At 44.6% G+C, this 11,609-nt stretch overlaps 1 protein-coding gene and 1 long non-coding RNA gene across 2 annotated transcripts in view; one reads left to right on the top strand and one right to left on the bottom strand.

Moving 5' to 3' along the window:
* LOC108541376 (uncharacterized) overlaps nt 1-1,262 on the top strand; it is a 9,236-nt gene extending 7,974 nt beyond the window's left edge. Inside the window, exon 5 of the long non-coding RNA XR_001888946.1 lies at nt 26-1,262. This is a non-coding gene — a long non-coding RNA (uncharacterized LOC108541376). The remainder of the gene's footprint in view (nt 1-25) is intronic.
* The window catches only part of MYO1D (myosin ID), a 389,352-nt gene that overhangs the window by 34,988 nt on the left and 342,755 nt on the right, over nt 1-11,609 (bottom strand). The window lies entirely within an intron of this gene.

The raw sequence follows: 11,609 nt of genomic DNA, 5'->3' as shown, positions 1-11,609 counted from the left end.
TTTTTTTTTTTTTTTTTTTTTTCAGGTAACCAAGAACTTTTTTTCTTGAGGAGTAAGGTATGACATCAGAGCTGTGCATCTGATAACCTGCTCCACGCTGGGAACAGTTTCAGAACGCTGCTATACTTGATCTTAGCCAAATGGCCGAGAAGCGATCAGAACCTGCTAGAAAGGAACATTTATTTCACCTTTCAGGACCCAACTCTCTCTGCCCCAGAAATATCAGTTCTGGGGCCGAGAGACACTGCAGCAGCCCTCCCTGCAGTTTCTAATTGGAGCCCATCCTGGAGTCTCAGATGCCACAGAAGAAAGTAGAGAGAACTGGGCAGCATGCTGGGCTCCCTGGAGCTACCTTCAGTGACAGTGACAACAGCTAACATGGAGGACAGACAGGGTCACTCAGCCCGAGGAGAAACTGGACCAGAGAGCATGCTTCCTCCTGCGCTCTTGCCTACCTCCTCCCAAAACTCCCCACCTACTTGTCCTTCTCTCTAGGTCATTCAGCTATTTGTCTCCTAATTCACCCTCATACACCTGTTTCCCACGATGGTTTTGCCTTTAGGCTTTAGCACATGCTATTCCCTGCCTGGAAGACCCTTGGTCTCTTTGCCAGATCAACTTCTATTTATTATTTTTTCCTCAATATTGGCATCACTTTTAGGAGCCTTTCCTGATCTTCCAAGAAAGGGTTAACTGCCCCTTTGACGTACATCCCCTATTAATGTACTTAACACATTGCATTGTAATCCCCTGTCTACTCATCTGATTTCCCCACCAGATTGTAAACCCTGGGCAGGGTCTGGGTTTTGTTCACTGTTTTATCCCCACTTCTGGCTCAGCACATAATAGCTCCTCTCTAAATATCAGCTCTATGTTGTTCCGAACTCAGCAAGAACTCCCTCTCTTCTTTTTCCTCCAATATATTTCTTAGATTACATCCAATTATTTGCCCTTCAAATAGCCTCTAAGTCTTCTATTTTAAGGTAGCACATATCTATTCAAATAAAGTCCTTTGTCAGTTATGAGTTTGAAACAATCTTCAAGTGTGTATTTATGTATGAAAATGTGGCACTACAGACTCCTAGATGGTGTCTGTGCCTAAGATTAATACCGAAATACAAAGTGAACATCTTAGTTGGATAACTGAAAGGAGCTAGAGACTCTTTATCTAGATCTTGGTACTTCCTCTTCATAAAGCCTTATTTTTTTGTGGGCTGGTAAGTATGGATCCCTATTTTCAAGGTATAGTTATTATTTTTTGAGACAGAATCTTGCTGTGTTGCACAGGCTGGGGTGCAGGTGCACAATCATGGCTCACTGCAGCCTCGACCTCCTGAGCTCCAGCAATTCTCCCGCTTCAGCTTCCCAAAGTGCTGGGACTACAGGCATGAGCTACCGTGTTCAGCCAAGGCATAGCTACTCTTGACGAGGAGGTAGAATAGGTTTCCAACCATGAAATATCTTCCATGAACCATCTGGAACTGTTTTTCATTTTCTTTCAAGAGAATCCTTCTTACAGTAGAGAGGAAGTTTACAGTTACATAGAATCTCCACTAACATTCCTCCTCCTCAGCCCCAACCCTCTGCCTAAGCAGATAGGAACTAACACCAACAGCAGCAATTATCAGCCATTCCATACAGTGCTGCTTCGTTTCTCTACAACCACTTTTCATAAGACCACAGTGGGGTCTTTCTCCAGCCCACCATCACCAGTACACAGCAAGTGTGAAGGGGGACAGCACATGCCTCTTGGAACTGCAAGGCAGGATTTGACCTGGGATTCAACTTTCTGCTTTAAAAATGGCCACATGAACAAGGTCACCATCCAGAGAGGGGACTTCAGAAGAACACTGACAGCATGTGAATCTGTGCCTGGTGCTGCCAAACCCACCCTGCATGCTGGCGAGAGGACTGGTTGACAGCAACTAACCACAGTAAGGAGTCCATGTGGCAGTCCAAGGAGTGTCCAGCCTGTTGAGGCACTGCCAGGCCCTGTGGACTGTAAGCCAAGGATGTGCTTTCTGTCCTCACTAACTTTAAATTCTAGAGATATTCTGACAGAGGGGCAGAGGCAAGACATTTCCTGCACTTGTCAAAGCTACATAAAAGTAGTCAGGTTTGGTGACTCACACCTATAATCCTAGCACTTTGGAAGGCTGAGATGGGAGGATCGCTTGAGCCCAGGAGTTTGAGACCAGCCTGGGCAACATAGTGAGACTCCGTCTATACTTAAAAAAGAAAAAAAAGCTGGGCATGGTGGTATGTGCCTGTAGTCCTAGCTACTCAGGAGGCTGAGGTGGGAGGATTGCTTAAGCCCAGGAGATCAAGTCTGTAGTGAGCTGTGACTGCGCTACTGCATTCTGGCCAGGGCAAAAGAGAGAGACTCTATCAAAACAAAACAAAACAAAACAAAACAACAAAAGCTACACAAAAGCAAAACAACTTTTTTTTTTTTTTTTTTGAGACAGAGTCTTGCTCTGTCTCCCACCTAGAGTGCAGTGACGTGACCTTGGCTCACTGCATTCTCTGCTTCTTGGGTTCAAGCAATTCTCCTGCCTCAGCTTCCTGAGTAGCTGGGATTACAGGTGCCTGCCACTAGGCCTGGCTAATTTTTGTATTTTTCTTAGAGACAGGGTTTCACCATGTTGGCCAGGCTGGTCTCGAACTCCCGACCTTGTGATCTGCTCACCTCAGCCTCCCAAAGCGCTAGGATTACAGGCATGAGCCACCGCGCCTGGCTGACTTGATTCTTATGGTAGTAAAATTGGCTCATTTGGGTTCTACCCCACTTAAGGCTTGCTCTCTCCTGCCCTACTGGGCCAGTGGTTTTGGGGAAGAAGGTATCCAGTATCCTGATCAGAGGTGATGTCTAACCTCCTCTGCCCTTTGGAGAGCTGGTAGCAAGGCACTGAGGAATTACTGCATTCGGGTGGGAGAGGGTGAGATGGGTAGGAAGTGCATGGCAGAACTGGGAAGCTGGTTCCTAAGAACTGAGAAGTTGAGAGAAGCAGAGCCAGTCCTTGAGTAGAACTTAGGGGTGTGTGTGTGTGTGTGTGTGTGTGTCGGGGAAATTACTGGAAAGGGTAGTGTGTGATGCTGAATATGCCCTCCCACCCCCAAATATCCACATCCTAATCCCTGGAACCTGTGAATGTTACCTTACATGGCAAAAAGGTCTGCAGATGGGATTATGTAAGGCTGCTGAGATGGGGAGAGGATCCTGGATTATCCAGGTGGACCCTAGACGCAATCACAAGAGAGACAGAGGGAGATTTGACACAGACAGGAGGAGGAGGAGGCAGTGTGACCCCGGAGGCACAGATCAGGGTGAAGCAGTCACAAACCAAGAGTGCTGGCAGCTCCCAGAGGCCGGAGGGGCCGAGGAGTGGATTCTCCCTGAGAGCCTCCAGAGGGAATAGGCCCTGCCTGACACCCTCGTTCTGGCCCAGTGAAATCAATGTGGACTGCTGGCCTTAATAACTGTGAGAAAAAAAAACACGTCTGTGATTTAAAGCCACCAAATCTGTGGTAATTTGCTGCAGCGGCAATAGGAAACTGACATAGATCGGTAGATGGTGTCCTCGGATGAGACTTCTGATTTACTTCCCGTAGTCATTAGATAGTGGGACTCCTAAGTGAGAAGAACAAGTGTTGCACGTCATTACGTGCAGTGTGCAGGAGCAGCATCAAAATTCTGCACGTGCACACTCACACACACACATACCAACCCACCCCTCACTTGGATCTGAATCTGCATCTGTTTTTAACTAGCTTGTACTGGAATAGGGAGCTGTGATTTGAGCAGGAGAATCATGAGACAAGCTGCCCCAGGTAGTCTGGCAGGGTCTCAGAAGGCATCACAGAACATAGCAGAGGCTATAGCAGGAAGCAGGTGAGGTGTCCCTCCAGAGATGTGAACTGCCTGGACATAGAGGAGGTAAGAAACCCACCAGAAAAGGGGCGGGTGGGGAGGGCAGGACCTGTTTTACAGTTGTAAGTTGCTCTCTTAAGAAGAATACAGAGTAAGGGATGCTAGACCCTTTTCTGTTCCATCTGAAAACACTTTCCACGGGGGTAAACTCTATAATCATGTGTGTGTGTGTGTGTGTGTGTGTAATGTAGGGGCAATGAGCTGCTGGGTGTGCTTTGTGGATGTGGCCAGGATGGGCTCAGGGGGTGCTGCTTTCAGGTGGGTGAGACTCACATGGACATATGTGGGTGGGCAGGTCCCTTTTGCTTAAGGAATGGCATCAGACCCAGGATGCTAATGTGTTTCTATGGGCTGTCTGAGAGAAGACCGGGAAGGGGCACAGGTGGTGAGAGACTTCCCGGATGAGACATGGACACTCCTCTCCATGATCATGGCTGCTTTCCAAGAGGCTCTCCAGGGACAGCGCTCCTCACTGTGGGGGAGGCCCCGTGCTGACTCCCAAAGCATAAGCAAACACGGGGAGCCAGGCAGTCTTCCCACTGTGCATGGGCTCCACAACCTCAAAGGCTCCCAGCTGTATCTTCACTTCAACAATAGTGTTTTAAACTCCTTGGTTCATTACCAGTCTGTATCACTTATTCAACATTCACAAGGTATACAGCACTAGAGGAGGTTTCATGGAGCTCTGTGGTAAAAGTAGATGGCAGAGTCTCAGTTCTCCAGGGACAATGAGACAAATATAAATTAAAAAACATAGGTGACAGTTATCTAAGGCATGTGACACCAAGAACAGGCAAGGGAGCCAGATCTGTGTTCATTACTCTGCTCCATGACACTCTATCTGTGGTCTTGGGAAAATCACAGAACCTCTCTAAGCCTTTTTGTCCATCCATAAAATAGGCTTAATACCTTTAAAAATGGCTTAGAAGATTGTGAGAATTAAATGAGATAATGTATGTGAAAGCCCCTTTAAAACTATAATAATTGCATCTCAACAAATGCTGTAATGTACAACATAAGGAAATTTAAAAAAATTACATGATGAGAAAAAAATACAGATTAAGTGCTAGTCTAATTCCAAGAATGTAATAATTTCATTGTGAAGCATCAGGACACTCTGGGACAAGAATGAAAGAGATCACTCAAGACAAAAGAAAGGCTGAGCACAGTAGCTCACGCCTGTAATCCCTGCACTTTGGGAGGCCGAGGTGGGAGGATCACTTGAGTCCAGGAGTTTGAGATCAGCCTGGGCTACATGGTGAAACCCCATCACTATATGAAATGCAAAAATCAGCCAGAGGTAGTGGTGCATGCCTGCAGTCCCAGCTACTCAGGAGGCTGAGGTGGGAGGATCTTTTGAGCCTAGGAGTTTGAGGTTGCAGTGAGCTATGATCATGCCACTGCACCCCAGCCTGGGCAACAAAGTGAGACCCTGTTGCTAAAAATACATATATATATATATTTTTAAATAAAAGAGCATCTCACCATTGAGTATAATTAACATTGGTTTTTGTCTGCTCCCTTCTTTTAGTTCTCTGTCCTCACTCCCTTTGGAGAACTGGTCCTCCCTCACTGCAGCCCTGGGTGGTGCTGCCCATCTTAGGCCGACACTCCCCAGCCGTGAGGATGGGCGTGTGATCTACCAATCCCAGGACCCTGCTCCCTCGCCTCCGTGCCTTGGCCTGGGTACAGGGCATGAGAACCAAATTGGGCCAATCAGAGACTTTTGTTGGGATTCATATATTTTGAAGTCAGAAAGGCTTTCTCTTTCAGGATGCTAAGCTGACATAATGGAAGTCTGGAGCTGCCTGTGGCCAAGATTTCCCCTGTGTAGAAGTCTACAGTCGGACTAAATGAGGCCAGCACACAGAGACTGAAGAGAGTGCAGAAAGAGAGCTGGGTTGGGAGAAGAAAAGGGGATCTTGATGGTGATCACGTCCTTGGTTCTAGTGCTTAAAGTCCCTAGGGTCCTGCAACTCTCTGAGTTCCTTCTAGGACATTCAATTTTGGGTTTAAATTGGTCACTTCATCAGAAAGAGTTCTGATTTATATAGTAAGCTTACTCTGCAATACCAAATAAAACTTGATGGAAGGCAAATAAGAATGTTGTTGGAAAAAGATTCTATAAAGGTCATTGCATTTCCTGAAAAAATGGCATCAGCTCCGCATTTAGAGACATGAATCCCCAATTTTCTAAACCTGGCTCAAGGCATTAACCTTCTGTGTGCATCAAACAAAAATGGCCATGTGCATGCATAATGATGGATAGTGGAGAAGCATTCAGTGAAGGTTTGGCTAGATTATTCTAACACCTGAAAGCATGATCAGCATGGGGAAGTACATTCAAAATATATACAGGCAATCATGCTGAAATGTAGATAAAAGTGATTGGGACAACATTTAAGCTTCTAGAGTATTATGTGTTACTTTTTATGTTCAATATTGCTTGCTTACAGAGCTGGAAAATTTCATGTCTCAACACTAGTATCAGGAATCATACAATGGCACTCACTCTTAATGGCTACATCATCATCTGGCTGCAAACCACCATGACCAAGTAGCCAGTCTGTTGGGAAGTGGCAGCTAATCCATTGTGCTACAGGATGAGGACATTCTCAAGGTCCTGCACTGTGCCATCACTGCCTCCAATGTGGCTGCTGAGAATTCAACTGACAATTTCCAATTTAAGTGGTGAGAAGGCAGTTCTTTAAAACAAGTATCAGACCAAGGAAGGATAAAAACAGCCCCCTCTGTGAATTGTTTTCTGATTTGCACCTTTCTTTTACCTTTCAACAAGAAATGATCTGCTTTCTTTTGAACTTCTACACAAGTTTATATCTGCCGCCTCAAGTAGTCTTACTCAATGACACCAATTCAGAAATTAAAATATTCCTTGTAGCAGAATAAACAGTGTAGTGCCAATGTCTCATGGTGACCCATGGCATTAAAAGAGGTGCCCTTAGTGGGGTATCTGTATTAATCTAAGAAGCAAAAATGAGGGAATATTAAAAGTAGAAGAAGGGGCTGGGCGCGATGGCTCACGCCTGTAATCCCAGCACTTTGGGGGGCTGAGGTGGGTGGATCACGAGGTCAGGAGATCGAGACCATCCTGGCTAACACGGTGAAAACCTGTCTCTCTTAAAAATACAAAAAAATGGCCAGGTGTGGTGATGGGCGCCTGTAGTCCCAGCTACACGGGAGGCTGAAGCAGGAGAATGGCATGAACCCGGGAGGGGGAGCTTGCAGTCAGTGGAGATCGCGCCACTACACTCCAGCCTGGGCGACAGAGTGAGACTCCGTCTCAAAACAAAAACAAAAACAAAACAAAAAAATTAGCCGGGCGTGGTGGCGGGCGCCTGTAGTCCCAGCTACTCGGGAGGCTGAGGCAGGAGAATGGCATAAACCCGGGAGGCAGAGCTTGCAGTGAGCTGAGATCGCGCCACTGCACTCCAGCCTAGGCGACAGAGCGAGACTTCTTCTCAAAAAAAAAAGTAGAAGGCAGCCAGTATTGGGTAGATAGTCTCACTAAAAACTCTATGTAGGTCTTAAGAGTGCACGAGGCTGATATGCCCATTTTACCACAGCAGGGCTGAGTCCCTCCACTCCCATTGTTTGGTGCAAAACAACTCTATTTGGCTTTATCTACACTAAGGTTATTTTGTTTGGTGGTTACAAAATGAATAACAGCAGGTCCTCTTCAAGACGCCAGACTTGATCATCCCATCGTGCTTCCCTGGGTTTTCCAAATCACTGAATTCTGTCAATAGTTGGTTTTCTGCCAACTACTGAATAAGATCATGATGGCTTTCAAGGCACAGCATGTTCTGGTCTTCCTACTCTTTTACCATTCCTTTTGTCTCCTCTACCCTCTTCTTCCATTCGCAGGACTTCAGGTAATTCTCTATATATTTTTTTAGATCTATGGAAAAATGAAACTTTATTTTGTAAATTGATACTCAGGTAATGCTATATGCTGATAACTCCCAAATCTATAACTCTAGCCCATTTTAACTCCAAACCTTATATTCAGCTGCCTCTTAGATATTTGCACTTGGATAAGAGACAGCTGGGTTCACTGGCCACCCATCACCCAAGCCAGAAGTCTGAGGACCCTCCATGATGTCACCTCCCTCCCACTCCACAGCGATCCATCACCACATCCTGAAGATTTTACCTCCTAAACCTGTTCCAAACCCACTTCTCTTCTTTCCTCCCTTACTACCACTTCACTACTCAGACTTATCAGATCTCACCTGAAGCATTTTAACAGCTGCTGCCTGCCATCCACTCTTCAAGCTGCAACCAGAATGATCTTACTAAAGCACGTCTCTAAGCCACAAGTCTGATTTCATGCTTGAAACTCTCTATTAGCTCCTCAATTCTCTCAGGAAAAATACCAAGCTCCTCTGGGTGTCTCTGTGATCTGCTGACCTCTCTAGCTCCCAGGCCTCCTGCTCCTTCCCAGCTCTCTAGGCTCCAGCTCTACTCAACTGTTTTCAGTTCCACCATGTGCTGGGCTCTCTGCTCCTGGCTTTCACACTTGCTCTTCCATTGGATAACACACGCTTTCTTCTTTGCCCATACCCTATTTGAAGTTATCCTAAAAAAAATCTGAAGTGTTAAAAATATTTATTATAAGGATGCTCATCATAGCATAAATTACAATTAAAAATGGGAAATTGTCAAAATGCCCAATAAACAAAAATTTTTAAGTGACTGCATAAAGTTTTCCGTTAACAGGAAATTACTTGTAGTATATTAAATGAGAAAATAAAACTGCTTTCTATCATAACTTCATAGCTACTTAAATAGGATAGTAATAGTAATTTCTGCATGGCAAAATTATAGGTGATTTAAATTTTTTCTTTTTTGTTTTTTTTTTTTTGAGATGGAGTCTCGTTCTGTCGCCCAGGCTGGAGTGCAGTGGTCGGATCTCAGCTCACTGCAAGCTCCGCCTCCCGGGTTTACGCCATTCTCCTGCCTCAGCCTCCCAAGTAACTGGGACTACAGGCGCCCACCACATCGCCCGGCTAGTTTTTTTGTATTTTTTTAGTAGAGACGGGGTTCACCATGTTAGCCAGGATGGTCTCGATCTCCTGACCTCATGATCCACCCGTCTCGGCCTCCCAAAGTGCTGGGATTACAGGCTTGAACCACCGCGCCCGGCCAAATTTTTTCTTTATAATTTTGTTTAAGTTTTCCAATATTTCCCCATCCATATGCAATAATTACTTTTATTACTTTTTTAAATTAATTAATTAATTTAGAGATGGGGTCTCTCCCTGTTACCTAGGCTGGAGTGCAGTGGTGTGATCATAGCTCACTGCAGCACTGAATTCCTGGGCTCAAGCGATTCTCCTGCCTGCCTCATTCTCCTGAGTATCTGCAACTACAGGCATGTGGCACCATGCCCACCTAATTTTTTAATTTCTTATTTTCACAGAGATAAGGTCTTGCTATGTTGCCCAGGCTGGTCTTGAAGTCCTGGCCTCAGAGATTCTCCCATCTGAGCTTCATAAAGTGTTGGGTTTACAGGTATGAGCCACTGCACCCAGCTGGAAAAATATATTTTAAAAGAAGAACATCCCTAAGCAAGGTCATGAGGGCATATATAGACGCACAGCAAAGATTCTGTTTCTCACAGAGGAATGTTTTATCTGGAAAGTTTAAATCCTTAATGGGGATGAGATCTAGAGGCTTATCAGTGAGTCCTATAATAGTCTGTTGCAAAGGGTGAAGTACAAAAAACAGCTGAAGAGGGTGGCGGAAGCTTCTGCTGATGCTTCTCTGACAAATGCTGGGGCTAATATTAATTCCTTGCTTTTGGGACGTGTGCTTCCATTACTGAAGAAATCCCCCCCTTTGTTTCTTTACACCCTGTAGATATGAGACCAGTTGGAGGGCCACAAGAAGGAATGGAATTGAGTGAGCAAAGTACGGTTAAATAAATCTTAAAAACCCCCAGCTGCTGTGCTTCAGTCAACAGGGAACAAGAGGTGCCATTTTAGTCAATCTGTGTGCCCAACTACGTATAGAGAACGGAAAGTTAACACACAAATGTTTTGTTATTTAGAAAAATTAAAATTGGCCGGGCGCGGTGGCTCAAGCCTGTAATCCCAGCAATTTGGGAGGCCAAGATGGGTGGATCACGAGGTCAGGAGATCGAGACTATCCTGGCTAACACGGTGAAACTCCGTCTCTACTAAAAAATACAAAAAACTAGCCGGGCGAGGTGGCGGGCGCCTGTAGTCCCAGCTACTCGGGAGGCTGAGGCAGGAGAATGGCGTGAACCTGGGAGGCGGACCTTGCAGTGAGCTGAGCTGAGATCCGGCCACTACACTCTAGCCTGGGCGACAGAGCAAGACTCCGTCTCAAAAAAAAGAAAAATGAAAATCATTCAGCTAAGTCCATACAGATGTATATAGTGGCCAGTTGTGAGAAGTCAGTCTTTGCAAAGTAACACAAGACATTTGGTGTGGGCCTGAGAATATTAAATTTAAGGACAGTTTCCCACCAAATCAAGCATGTATGCTATTTCCATTGGAGGTTCTTTTTCAGTCTTAATTAAATTAGAAGTTTAATCTGTAAACTGTTAGAAGTGAATGGCATACTTTGGGAAAATGAGGCCATACTTTTAGCTTACGCAAAAATATTTTAAAGCATAAAACTGAAAATGCAGCATCTTTTGCTCACTTAAGTATAATTACAGATTAAATTTTCACTTTATGACCTAGTACATAGCACTTGCAAAGTAAACCATGTAATGATATTTAAAACACACTTTTGAAACATAGGTTTCAATCTCTTTGAAGAGAGATTCAATACATTTGAAGAGAGAAACAATATATTGTACTTATATAATACTTAAACAAAACTCAATAGCATTTAGATAATATCTTTGAGGATCTCAGGGTGTTTTCCCTGCAGAAATAAGACTGTAGAAACTTGAGGGAGAAGGGCAAATTTCTTTTTTAAGCTTAACTCTATTCCTGCAGAGAGTGTTTGTACTCAAAGCCATGAGAGGCAGAGCATAGTTGCAGACTGGGAGAGTGCAGACAGAGAAGAGTTATAGGTCTCCCAGGATACAGACTCTTTTTTTGTTTGTTTTTTTTTGAGATGAAGTCTCGCTCTGTTGCCCAGGCTGGAGTGCAGTAGTATGATCTTGGCTCACTGCAGCCTCCGCCTCCTGAGTTCAAGCGATTCTCTTGTCTCAGCCTCCTGGAGTAGCTGGGATTACAGGTGCACGCCACCATATCTGGCTAATCTTTGTATTTTTAGTAGAGACAGGTTTTCACCATGTTGGCCAGGCTGGTCTCGAACTCCTGACCTCAAGTGATCCATCTGCCTCGGTCTCCCAAAGTGCTGGGATTGCAGGCATGAGCCACCATGCCTGGCCCCAGGATACAGACTCTAATTCTATTATTTTCTAGGTCTAAAAAAGGAAACCTATATTAAATCACAAATCATATCTTGAAGAGAGAAAACAAAAAGAAGATTCTATTATATCAGGTCATTTTAAACTCAAAACTAACTTTTATTATCATGGCCGAATGAGTGGGTTCTTACTGCTTTAGATATTAAAATGAATCATAAATATGGCTGTTTGGCTTATATGAATGATAGATCTTATGTGCTGGCTTAAATTCCTAAATTTTCTTTTTTTTTTTTTTTTTTTTTT

The sequence above is a fragment of the Rhinopithecus bieti genome, unplaced genomic scaffold (assembly GCF_001698545.2).
Source record: "Rhinopithecus bieti isolate Rb0 unplaced genomic scaffold, ASM169854v2 scaffold_19652, whole genome shotgun sequence".
Lineage (NCBI taxonomy): Eukaryota > Metazoa > Chordata > Mammalia > Primates > Cercopithecidae > Rhinopithecus > Rhinopithecus bieti.
Note: the sequence above shows the minus strand (reverse complement) of the source record. Positions and strands in the feature narration are given on the sequence as shown.